The 13,758-nt window shown below is 42.7% G+C and overlaps 1 pseudogene; it reads right to left on the bottom strand.

The window, feature by feature from the left end:
* The window catches only part of LOC146199285 (uncharacterized), a 158,048-nt pseudogene extending 157,611 nt beyond the window's left edge, over nucleotides 1–437 (bottom strand).
* Between the last annotated feature and the right edge of the window lie 13,321 nt (nucleotides 438–13,758).

The following is a 13,758-nucleotide window of genomic DNA, read 5'->3' as shown; positions in this document are numbered from 1 at the left end:
CAGGTTTGAGGCTAGTTTATGATAGGGATTCGAGCTGACTGCCTACGCATGTGCTTCCAGTTATATGCCGTTCACTCTATGTGTAGTTTTCCATCGAGACATGAGGCAGATCCTGAGTTTTCCTTGCCCTCAGAAACCAAATAAACAGAAAATATTGCGGTCGTTCAACCTAGCTGGACCTAGTGCATTGAGTGATATTCTCGGTTGACACGGTTATACACGGTTTAGCTTGATTATTCTGCAATTTAAGGAGCTAACTTGTGATTAGCCTGGACGCCAATTAAGCCGTTCTCACAACGTTTAGTCCCGTATCATCCTCTTTAAAAGAAATGAATTGAATTCGTAATTTCAGTAAAAGCCGGGTATTCTCTGCCTACCTTTCCCTCTTCCACACCCCTAATCTCCAAATTGGTCAGATCCAATTGATCTGGGTCCATCGGCGCTCATCCCATCCAAGAAACGAGGCGGCCCACAATCATACTCGAGAATTCGTCGACCGGGCTGTAGAGTCGCCTCTTCTGTAGACGGCGAGAGATCGTATGATTACACTTCATGAGATAACCATGCGCTACCACTTAGGTAGACTTATCTATCCCCCCGCACATATGTCCATCCTATGTCCATCCTCAAACACCAATGGGTTGCGTGGAGGCAGCTCCAAACAATTTTCGCAGCCCCGTGACAAATGCTCGCATATATCCTGGTGCCCACTCCCCTCCTGTAAACAGTGGTAAACAAGCCACTCAATCACACCTACACTGGGCTTTCCTTAAGAACCCTCCTCCTGCAGGTTTACAGCTCACAAATCTAGACCAGTGGGAGGCCGCATTTCTCAGATCTGACTCGAATATACAGATCCGGGCCTTGACAAGAGCCCTAAGTCGCCAAGGGCCATGAACCTATGGCCCCTTTATGGGGCTATATCTTCACACTATACAACTACTAGCTGTCGACCAAATTAGAGCTGATCCTCGTCATTGTTATGGCTTAAATATTACACTTTATTGCTCAACATAACCCGACTTTGCTTACCTAGCAACCCCAGCAACGTATGAAGAACATCCGTTTCTGCAGCAACCCTACCAGCTGACTTACTCTCATCCTCGCCAACTCAGCTTCGTGCCGCTCTTTATCGCGAGGATCGTGTGAAGCAGCCCGGCGTCTTCGATGCACCATCGATGCGGCCGGGCACCTGGCTTCACCTCCATGGCTTTCAATAGCAGCTAGGCAGCGCACGCCATATATTCACGCCAAACGGCATTAACACATGATTAGGCATAGTGCGTCGTCTCATATCACGCGGTGCAGCGCAGCTGTAGTTGCACCTACGCACTCGCTTCAGTCCAACTTTCTAATCTAAGAATGTTGCCTCACAGCGGCAAGGGAAGCTACTGGCGCGGGGCTCGTCACGTGAATAACGCGTGTGCTCTTCCTGTTTGAACTTTGAAGGCGAAATCGAGCATGGCAGAAGTAGAAATATAGCTCCGAAATTGCGAAATGAAAAGTCGGTGTTGGTGGCGCTATCGCGTCTACTCTTGGTGCAGTTTCAGTGTCCTCTTGCCTTTGTTTTTTTGTTGTTTTTTTTGCCCTTACAGTTCTTATGCTGCTCTCATTGTATCTGCCAGTCTGGTCTTTTAAGGATTGTACTTTCGGGTGGTATGTAATTTATAATTCACACATTCCATAGTATGAATGATTAAACAAAATAAGTCAACAAATAAAAAGAAAGCATGGAATAAACAAACAGGGTGATTTCCAGTAAGGGAACCCTTATAATAATGAGCTTGAAAACTGGGACGGGGCTGTTATATTAATGACTATATGAATGGAATCTGCGGCCAGTTCTGGAGCGTGGGAGAGCAACCTGGTTCCCGAAATTACGTCTTGCTATATGATGCCGTATTTCTGCTTACTTTCTTTCTATGTTGGACGAGAACTGTTGAGTTAGATTTCATGACTCAAATGGGCTTCAAGTTTCTTGTGTGAAGGACTGTTCACTAACCGGTCGATGTTCCCGCTTTGAGCAAATACGCGCTCTCATTTCGTGCTCGTTGATCGTTATCCTTTTCCTTTATTGCTTACTCTTCTCTCCTCTTGTTTGCCCCTATCTCCTTCCGACTTCAGCCGGTCCCGATCAAAGTACGATTGCTTACACTCAGCCGAGTTCTTGGCATTTCAATACTGAATAAATATATATATATATTAGTTTTGTTTCTGATCTGCTATTTCTGAATGTATTTTGGTGCGGTGATGATACCCTTTTCCTAACGCACGAATTCTCGATACTTAACTGAATCATTTAACTTAGTTTTTTTTTATCTTTTTCTTTTCATGGGCGCTTCGCTTGTGTGCATTTTTGTGAATTCTAAATTAAGTTCTCGTGACTTTCAGATGACAGGTTTCAGATACATGCATCCCTGCACAATTTAATAAGCAATAGGTTGTACGTAGGCCCACAACTTCCGAAATGGCAGTTATGAGTGGCCAGATTTAGACGAAACACCATCAACTTTCAGTGCTTTTCAGAGTGTTGCATTCGGCGGCTCTAGAAGTTTTCAAATGATATGATTTAAAGAAGGATTGGTTTTTCGATCTCTACCGGGACATGCCAGATTTATTAAGTACGTTGCCGAAAGATACATAGTCCGCTCGAGTTGAGAAGACTCTCAACTCTCAGTTTCTAACATTCTCGAAGTTTTTTTCACTGATATCAAAACCTATCCGGCACTAAACATCAAGGCTTATGTGCCCTACGAACTATGCTAACTGTTATGTGTCGTGTGCAGAGCTGAACCAGTCGATCGCAGCTAGATGCGTCCACACCTGTGAAAATAATTAGGCTTCCTGGATCATATTGCAACAATGCGCTGTCGATAGGTGGCGGATGAAAAATAGTGATTTTGTTAGATGAATCAAGGTTTTCTCCTGTTGAAATCACGACTTTTTGTACTTTGTCCCAAAACTCACTTTATATAAACCTGATTCTCAGCTGTCTGGGCTTTCCCATTGAGGCGGGGACATAATGGTATGATCCTTATTCTGCTTTCGTGAAGGAAGGCGCTTTCGCCAAATTAAAGGTGTAATGTGAGAAGATGTGTATCAGGTAACTACTGGTATTGTTAAACGCCTTTAGCCACAGAAGTATCTGGAATTTAGATATGAGCTTAAAACAAACTGGTAAGCTTTCTGCGCTGGCGAGATATTGGCAGAAGAGGAACGCTGCACATATGAAGTGGTCAAGCTTGTCTGCTCCAATTAGTAGGATTCGAACGCTTTGCTTAGGTTTCGGGCATCCTCAGAACTACGAAAACGCCAGAAGCGCCGACGAAAAACTTGACCAGCTGCTGTAAAGAGAGGCGAAAGGTGAACTAACATTCATTGGCTTCATGCCTCTGAATTGCATATAGTAATCTGCAAAATAGGGTTGTGTGTGAAGTTTTGATAGCGTATTTTGAGCAGTTGTTTTCTCAATTCGTTCCGAGTATATAATGAAAACCCGTAATATAGGGGAAAGATTCACGCAGTGCATAAAGCAGTTGTGTTATAGATATGCTAGGGCAAAAATCGCGGCTTAACAATGTTATCAAATTAGGCTATAATCGTGTAGAGCATGGGGAATTGTCCTCCCGTCTAGCTCAATTGAATGCTTATTGCGATAAAAAGATTAAAGGAAGAAAACTGCTATACCATCTCTTTTTGTTTACTGCTGTATTTCGACGGCTTTCTTTAAATGTTCTGTCCGCGTTCGAAATACCCATGAAGCATTTTGTGATTGGGGTCCCGTCCTCTTGTGTTGCGTTAGTTTGTCCCTGAGTGAGAGTGTCCTTAAGAATGTTTCGCTTAAAACGTAGGGAAAAGCAAACGACAACTATTCACTGAAATCAAGGTTTAGGACGGCAGACAAAGAATAAATAGTTGCGGGTGAAAATGAAATAAGGATGTCAGCACACTGATTTCTATAGTAAATCTAAGGAAGAGCTTGGTCGCCAGAGGACGGTCAAAATAGACACAGCTGCGAACAGATTGTGAAAACACAAAGCACTCAGGCCAGACGAGGAGTGCAAGCGGGGAATAAGTAATGCGAGTCAGGACCGCCCAGCTTTCCGCTAATTTGATTACTGAAGGGTCCGCGAGCGCGACACCCGTTCTACTCGTAGCTGTGGCTCGCACAGTGCGCTCTTAGTGAAGCGCCGAGACCGAAGCCTTAAGCCTGGAGCAAAGCAATAAAAGGATAGACGGCTAATTTTTCTCAAGTTCTCGCTACTTGCTTGAATCACTTCGGATTTTGGGTAAGGTGTCGTGTTTTTGCTAGTTATGTGTCTATGCACATGTGTGACTTTATTTGTTTATACATTCATTTATTTACTATTTTTATTGTTTATTTGCTTATTCCTGTACCTCACAGGATCCAAATGGAGTACAATGTAACGGGGTTACATTGCAAATCGTGTAAAAGAGAAGCAAGCAAATATTGTTATCACAACAGCGTTACACATTAGTATAAGTATAAACAGAAACATGAATGAGAAGAAAACACTCTAGAACAAAATACTGCACATTTTGTTATTAGGTTAACAGGGTCCGATATATGAACCATGTTGTCTGGAAGACCATTCAGATACGCGATTGCACATGGCAGTGCTGATAAGTTGAAAGCTGCGGTTTTTCCCGAAAGGCGTCTGAAACCGAGGTGTTGTGTAATCGAAGTGATGTGCGACTCGATTGTTTGAGAGGTAGGATGAAAAGATGATTTCAGTAAACTATTTTACGGAAGAGGGAAAGAAAGTGCAATCGTTCTGCGGGATGCTAAGGACGGTAGGGACAGGGATGTCTTAATGCTAGGTATGTCCCTATTACGGCTGTAGTCCCGAACAATGAAAAGAGCGTCCCGATTTTGTACGCGCTTTATATAATTAGGTATGCTTGATTAGATGACCAAACGGGAGATCGGTACTTTAGTTGAGGGCGAACAAATGTTTGCTAAGCGCGTTGCCGAATGAAAGTAGGCTCCCCCTCAGGTTATGATTCAAAAACCCTAACATACAGTTAAATTTTGCAGTAACTTTTTCTATGGGTTCTCCATGAAAGACTACTCAAGAAATGAACGCAGATGTACTTATATGACGACACGCTAGGGAGACTAGTATTAAGGGAATATTAAAAAACAGAGAATTGATAGTTGTTGACTCAATGACAATAATCAACATTTATCAGGGTTCGGGGGAGATTTGCCACTATAAGCACCAATTAGTAATTCGGACGAGATTTTACTGAATAGCGGTGTGGTCGCTAACAGGGCGAATTTTTGACTATATAATGCAGTTTCAGCAAATAGTCTGATGGTCGAGATAATGAATAGCGGTGCATCATCAATGTGAATTAAAAACAATAATGGACCAGTTACACTGCCTTAGGATAAGCCAGATGTCGCATCAGTTAAGATGAAAAATTATCAGCGGTAGTCAACTGTTTCCGGAATTATAAAAAGTGCCGTACCCAAGAAATCGTTAGAGAATCGACGAGCAAAGATGATAGCTTTGCTATTAGACGACAAAATATAGACCGTGATCAGATGATTTAGCAAAGTCGAGTAGTAAACAGTCGATTTGGAGACTTTCATGCATTCTAAGGAGTAGCTTGCTAATAAACTCGAGCTGGTGTAACGGGAATTTGTACTTCGACGATCGACGAGTGTGTTTCCTGCTAACGGCGCAGCCCATTGCTATATTCTTTTGCGGGCGCAAGTCAGGGCAAAACAAATATCTCCGTTTGCTCTCTTTGGCATCGTCCCCATCGTGTGATATTATCTTGGTGCAACCACGTTTCTGTCACACGGAAAGTCGAGGATGCGCAGTGCCGCAGGAGGTAGGCTAGGGCATGCTTTCCCCTCGTCTTGTGTGTAACCGCGTGACGTTTTTTGCTGCCGTGTACATCCTGTACCTTTGTCAGAAGCAGCGTCGTAAAAATATAAAGTGTCGTTAATGCGTAGTATATGAACACGAAGCTTAAAGGATCCGCCCTCAGACTTTGCAAAGTGGTTTTTACCTGGCCAGACGTATTTGGAAAAAACAGTCTTCGTGCACGACAATCTCCTTGTCTGTAAATTTAAAGTATTTTTTTTTATTTGCTACTTGCCCTTAAAGTTCTCGAATTTTACAATGATTTATCTACATTTTTCTGATTCATAGTGGCCAAACCATTTCAATTTATACTGCTGGAAGCATAAAGCGAAAGGGCTCGAGCAAATCTCTGTCAATTTCTTTTATAAAGTAGACCATGCTTCTGATCGGTCGTCATCAGTGCCAAAGAAAAGCGGATTGAAGCGGTGAGGTCTGTTTTCTGTATCTTTACAGTGGGAGTTAGTCTTCTTTAATTGTTCAGACATATTGAAGGACCTAAGGCAAACACTTCAGTAGCTGGCGCTGCAGTGGTAAATTTCATCTGTTCCTAACCAACCTCTAGTGTGCGAATTCTGTAAGATAGCTATTTCAGCTCGACGTCCACAGCGGCCTTCCATTGCTTTCGAGTGCGTAGGCTATTCCTGACGCCGCCTTGGCCAGATTCTATTCTCGGGACTGCCGCAAGTACAGTACTAAGTACTAAGGATAATCAAATCCTAGTCTTCACCAGTACTAGGACTAGGATTTGATTCTACATCTCCAGAAAGTGCTAAAAGCAAGCTGGTAATACATAGTGCGAAAGTTTCCACGCAACAGTCGAGAGGAAGCAATCAGTGTTTGGGGCAAGACACCACAAACTGAAAACGATTTGTGCTTTTAGCGCGTAACGAGTCATAGAGGTAAACGATCTAGAAGAACACGAATAGTGAGGGCTTCATTCCGAAAGTGGTGTCGTGCCTAGAAAGCTTTTTCCAGCTGCAGAATATATGCCCCGCGTCAGACGCTAAAATTAGAGTGGGTGGATGTTGGCCACAATTGCCAACTGGTCTGCATACACTCGTCCGAGAACAGCGGTTTCTTCCCCTTTATAGGTATAGCGGCACCTGGATGCATCCATAGTTGTGTTGAGTCCGTATTTAGTGCATTATAAAGGAATCCAAGGAGCAGAAAAGCGTGGAAGAGCATGAATGACAAGTGCTTCATTCCTTAAGAGGTGTGGAGCCCACACAATGTACACGTGCAGACGTAGCACAATGTACAACGTGCACGAGCCATAAGTTATCAAATAAGGTTGAATAGACGAGAAAATAACACTCTCTTCTTAGCCACTTTTCATTGCATCGTATCGCCCCGAAAATTTGTAATGCTCGTTCGTATTGTGATTAAAACCACACGCTTGTTTCCTTTTGGTTTTGTCCTGGCGCCTGAGGGGACCAGATTGACTTGAATGAATTGTAGGGGCCACAAAACTGTAACTACGACGATTGTACAAGATGCTTTCAGCGTCCTAGCGTGAAAGCTTTTCGCCATATCTGAGTTGAGCGCTGCCGACTACCACCGAGCACGCCCGCTACTCTTGCCGCAACCCCCTTTTTAAAACGATAGCCCTTCATATCCCAATGATGAGGAAAGCCGTCGGTGTTGTTTTTTTGTGCCTGGGAAGTGGTCCTGAAAGTGCATCGTCAAGCAGCCGAGCGACGCAAAAGCTTAGGCATGATAAACTCGTGACGCACGGCCCATCCGCGATCGACGGCATTGTTCCTTCATATATTGCATTTTGTTGTTGTTGTGGCTGTAGGAAGAAGGAAAAGAAAATTCGCGGACCTGCTACAGACTCTGCAGCTAAGCCACCTCCGCTGCCTCGTGCCGACAGAAGGGAGAAAGTAGAAAAGAAAGAAAGAGAAGAGGGAGCGAAAGAACGCGCCGCAGCAACAGCCGTCGTCCATCACCTAAGCGGTGGCGGATGCAATGCCAGCCTACAATAGATAAAATTCGGTGGCTGTCTAGCCCCCCCGCTAGCGGCGTTGACCTACCGTCCCAGCCTCGTAGAGTTAGGAACAGCCACCCTTCTTCCTATATTACATGTTATTTGTCCACATATATACAGCACTGGTGGGCCTCTAAGTGGCCGCAGTTTTGCCAATATTTGTGTCAAAATGGTGATGCAATCGTTCCTCCCACTGCGTTTCTGTTGGGATTGTACCATCTGTAGTGGCATATAGAGTACAATTGGTAGTAAGTTGAAGGCCAGCTTGCGATGAGGAATTCGGACCGACGACATACGTGTCTCTAATTTTATACCTTCAAATTGATGTTTCAGAGATTACTGCTCCTAGACGGCGCGTGGAGCATGGCAGTCTACGCTGATGTCAGCAAGCACACAAACTGGATAAGATACCAGCAAAAATAGGTTAAATACTTGTCGAAAGCCTCGCTCGAAAGCATAAAACCTGCGGGATTACAAGGCTTTTGAATTCCTTCAAGTAACGAGTATTAAGTGTTTGTGGCAATATTTTTTCTTGTTTCCGGGATCGTCAAGATAGCCTAAAGAACCTTCCTTGCATAGCGGCACTATTGTATCTGTAGCCACTGCCTCTTTTCATGATGTCCCCCACAGGCACGAAGTTTCCCGTCTTGTCACACAGAGATATGAATGAGACGTAGATGCCTGAAAGATTGATAGGGAATGTAAATCATAAGTGAATTATTAAGGCGAAAGTCTTTAATGCCTCATCGTTATCAGACGGAGCTGTCGGCAGACGCTGTCGGCAGAAGGTGTCACACTTTGGGATAGTTAAAATAAATAAATAAACCTTGTCTCCGCCGAGAATTGAGCCTCTATCCCTTGGATCCCCAGCCAAGTGCTTTACCAACTGCGCCACGCCCCGGATAGCGAAACATTCATCATTATTCTCCTTGTCTACCGTGTGGATAGCGGGATTCCGCGAGTGAAAGATACTGCACCTTTAATTTCCTGTAAAAGTGAACTTTGATGCGTTCAACGGAATGCTGGTTGTGTTCGACAAGGGGCGCTCTATATGAATAGACGAAGCTGACCCCGCCGAGCGTTCTATCCAGGCGTCCGTGCGGCACCTTTCCTTTAGCGCTTCCTCGAACACCGCACCGTACAGTAAACAGAAGCAGACCCAGGTGTCTAAGAGGCATAAGTATATCCCATACAAAAATTTCCTATGGTCAGCTATAGATAATCCTTTGTATGGTCGGCTATAGAAATTTGGCCCAAATATCTATAGCCGCTTCTATGGCTGTCTTTAGGTTTTTCTATAGTCTGTTCTATAGAAGTCTTTAACCTTTTCTATGGACTTATGGCTCCCTATTTACTGCAGTCTTTAGCATTTTTTATGGTCAGGTATAAACGTTCATGGCCAGCAATAAAAAATTATTTGTATGGTCGGCTACAGATATTTGGCCCAAAAAGCTGTAGCCGTTCCTATGGTAGTCTTTAGGTTTTTCTATTCTATAAAAAATCTGTTTTGTTCTATTTTCTATTCTATAGAAGTCTAACCTATTCTATAGACTTATGGCTCTCTATGTACTGCAGTCTTTAGCATTTTCTATGTTCGCATATAGACTTTTATGACCAGCTATAGAAAATCCTGTGTATCGTCGGCTATAGATGTTTGTTCCAAAAAGCTATAGCCTGCTATAGAAGTCTATAACCTATGGACTCATTCTGGTGTCCTAATTTAAGTATTTGCAGTCTTTAGCATTTTCTATGGTCAGCTATAGAAAATTCGCGCGCGCGCGTATGTATGTACGTGCGTGTGTTTGTGTATGCGCAAGTGTGTATGTGCATGTGTGTCATGCTCTATATCTTCGGTTTTACTTTCAATTCGATGAATAAATAACTGAAAATTGGCCAGCAGTCCCCACGACTAAAACCAATATGGGTCGGAGGTACTCACTGCAGGCGTACTTCCATGTGGCGACAGTGCTCCCATCAGTTATACCAAGATTGTGACGTAATACTTTTGTCGTACAGCGTTATAGTTGACGACATGAGGTTTCTCGTTGCATACAGCACACAACGTTTAATCAAGCTAGAGTACAAGTCGCGCGAGGGATTCGAACCGACGATATATGTACTTTCATATAAGGGTGTACGCCAACTGGTCTATAGCTTTTGGTATATACAATATTCTATAGCCAGCTTAAACAGGTTATATGACTTGCAGTCTGTAGCTTTAGGCGCATTGGCATTTTTATAGACTGCTAAAGATAACTGTATGGCTATTAGTCTATAGCTTCGAGAGCATGCACTATTCTATAGCCAGTTAAAGCAGCTTTTATGACTCGCAGTCTGTAGCTTTAAAGGCAGTGACATTTCTATAGACAGCCAAAGATAACTGTATGTCTACTAGTCTAGCTTCAGGAGCATACACTTTTCTATAGCCAGCTAAAGCAGCTTATATGGCTATCAGTCTGTAGCTTAGAGCCATTTAAATTTCTATAGACAGCTAAAGATAGCTGTACGACAAATAGTATATAGCTTTAGGAGCATACACTGTTCCATAGCCAGCTAAGCAGCTTATATGGCTTGTAGTCTGTAGCTTTAGAGACATTCACATTTCTTTTTTTTTTTGTACGCAAGCTTGCCATAAGGCATATTATTCACATTTCTATAGACCGCTAAAGGTAACTGTATTACTAGTAGTCTATAGCTTCAGGAACATACACTTTTCTATAACCAGCTAAAGAAGCTTATATGACTTGTAGTCTGTAGCTTTAGAGGCATTCAAATATCTATAGACATCTAAAGACATTACTAATATTCTATAGCTTCAGGAGCATAAACTTTTCTATAGATTGCTAAAACTGATTCTATGGCTTGCAGTCTGTAGCTTTAGAGCCATTCAAATTTCTTTTTTTCATGTTGACTTCGTCAGTGACTGCAACTCTTTTTACTCAACTACCATGCCTGACAAGACGAACCTTCGTCGAACCCTTGACTACTTCTATAGACAGCTAAAGATAACTCTATTATAGCTTCATGGACATATGGTTTTCTATAGTTAGCTAAAGAGATTTTGTATGGTCCAGAAGCTATAGACTAAGTGGTATAGAGTTTTCTATGGCTGCCTATAAATATTTAAATGGCACTTTATAGCCGACTATAAAAGTCCATAGATAGACATAGCTGACCATAAACTTTTCCATTGAAGTACATAGACCATTTTTGTATGGGATATAGTAGGTATCAGCGGCATTTCAGATTGATTTACAGGATAAAAAAGGCGCAGTATCTGCCACAGTTCTCCGCGGACACATGTACCACGCCATAAAGGAAAGGAGGAAGGTGAAAGTGAAAGGAAAAAGGGAGATAGATGTGCCGTAGTGGAAGACTACGATCCACCGCGCTATACTGGCTTTCGCCTCATCGCACTTTCGGGGTCCAAAGCGCCTTCTAGAATATTTATGTTTACTGCGCACTTCATAAAGGTTCGACAATACGCTCTCTTTAGACGCCAAGCGTCCGCGGAGCGACGTGATCGCTGGTTACAGTAAATACGCACAAGTGATTTCTAAAAATATATATATATATATAATAAGTTAAGAACGGCATAGAAACTAACAGAAAATCTTGTAACAAAATCTGCTTGCCGTCAGTTGTAAGTGTATAAATTCGGATAAGCTGTCACAGATATTATGTATTTGGCATCTTAATACTGACAACAGAGTAGTAATGAATCTCAGCCGTTCGAACTTTACACATTACTGTGCGGCGTCTTTGATGAGAAAGAAATGCGTAACTTTGCCGCCTAATGAGACAGACTTACTTAATTAGCGCTCTTATTCTGCTTCAGGCATGTCTCCTAGGGAGGTATCGGTAAAACACGATGAAACAAAATTAAATATTAAAAATGGTATGGTGTTCTTTTCAACATGCATAGGAACAGTCACCCTGGAAGTGAAAGAAGAAAACATATTATAGGAATGTAAGATCACGGTTCATTAGAGGTTCCGGGACTCAATCTAGAAGCACCGCAGGAACAATCCGCGTACAAGCACGTCCAGCGCACACACCGATAGCGACGTCACTCTAGACAATGCACGGAATCTTCTTCTTCACCTTTGCGCGTACATCTTCATCTTTACAATATTCTTGATTACTTTTTCACGTTCACGTATTTAATGAAATAATCACGTACACTGGAAACCCTACTCAGGCACTTGCTTGTGGTAAAAAAATTAAATGCGGAATCATACGTCTTAGTAGCTCAAATTTACAGGGCAATACGAGAAGCTTTGGCTCTGCATGGGGTATAGTCAGGCTGGTGATGATGATAATGAGCCACGGCGGTAGTAAACGCCGCTGGTCTCGTCGTTTTGTAGCGCAACGAATTAACACTGCTCATATCAGCACTGATGCCACTGAAACATTTGTTCGAATCCTGTACAGCAGCTTTTTTCTGAATACTTTTTTTTTTTACATTCACACCGGGACTGCTAGATCAAGAGTTAGGGGCCCTACTATTAGGTCGCGTGTGCACTGCTTGTTGAAACGAGGCTTTATATCATACCGCTACTCTGCATTATAATGAGATGTTTTACAATTTGTCTAGGAGTGCAGTGTCGTCCAAATGAAAAAGATGCTCCACCTTAAGCTCCATCCTGTTTACTTTACGGCTCCTCATGCAATCATTGCTTCGCGAACATACGCTTCGCTAAAGACTTAATCGTTATTCTTTTAGTTTGTGCCTCTATTATCCCATGCGCACTCACTGACTTACAGTCGTAAGCTGTCACAATATATGAACGACCACCAGACATAGAGATGGAGCGCAGCTCTAACCAGGGCGTACTTAAGTGCCTACGTCGCCTAGGGGCAGCATTCCAACTCGAGATCGAAGGGACCTGAAGGATGCATTCCGAGCCACTATAGTTTTAACATGGACCACTGCTAGCCGTGTTTACTATATTCTTTTACACGGTAGCATACTGGGCTTGTTCGGGCTAACAGCCTTCGCCGTGCTCCAGCGTTGAGACATCGCGTAAAAACCTTTGGAAAACTTTGCTGAAAAAATAATCACGTCAATTCCTAACAGAGTGATGTCGCACCATTCCGATTCTCATTTAGCATGCTAATCTAGTCGGAGGTTGGCTTGCGATATGGATTTGAATCGACGACATATGCACCTCTAATTTTATGTCGTTAATTTTAAGTGCAGGTGCCCACCGAGACGTCAGACAGATAGTGCGTCTTTATTTCCCCCAAAAGCAACTTAAACAAAGAAAAATATGTGAAAACTTTGTGGAATGAAAAGGCGGTGTTAAAGGGAAGATTGTTTCTACCCACAAGAAGAAGATTGAGCGAACCCCTAATGTTTTAAGGCCCTCATATCACCTCGAAGCTCTCAGCAGTTTCTGATAATCTAGGAACAATGCGAGAGCTTAGGATGAGCAAAGTAAAGCTCTAGCGAAGAACCTGAGTGGTATACAAAAAATACCGGACGAAATAATGTTGGTGTTTATTTAGCGTTATGAAGTTGCAGACTAAACACAAGAATCGCCATTGGACACTACGTACAAAAACGTGTTCTATTATATTTAAGTGTTTAAGTGTTTAAGTGTCTACTGTTGAGAGGGTTCGCAGGACGGAGTGCAATAAGTAGTCCTATTCATTTTATAATTCTCAAGTAAATACCCTGTGTAGAATACCAAACGTGTTGCGCAACTGCAACGAGCTCAAATAGTGCCACATTTACGTTTCGGTAAATCACCCAAAAGCAGCAAGACTTATAACTAACCACCTCTCAGACAGTAAGCCTCCAGCAAAGAAAGCAGACAGAAAAGGACGTCTATACTTAGGCAAAATTGAGATGAAATGTACCAGTAG

This window comes from Amblyomma maculatum, chromosome 2, assembly GCF_055883805.1.
Source record: "Amblyomma maculatum isolate TAMU_Amacu chromosome 2, ASM5588380v1, whole genome shotgun sequence".
In the NCBI taxonomy this organism is placed as follows: domain Eukaryota; kingdom Metazoa; phylum Arthropoda; class Arachnida; order Ixodida; family Ixodidae; genus Amblyomma; species Amblyomma maculatum.
Note: the sequence above shows the minus strand (reverse complement) of the source record. Positions and strands in the feature narration are given on the sequence as shown.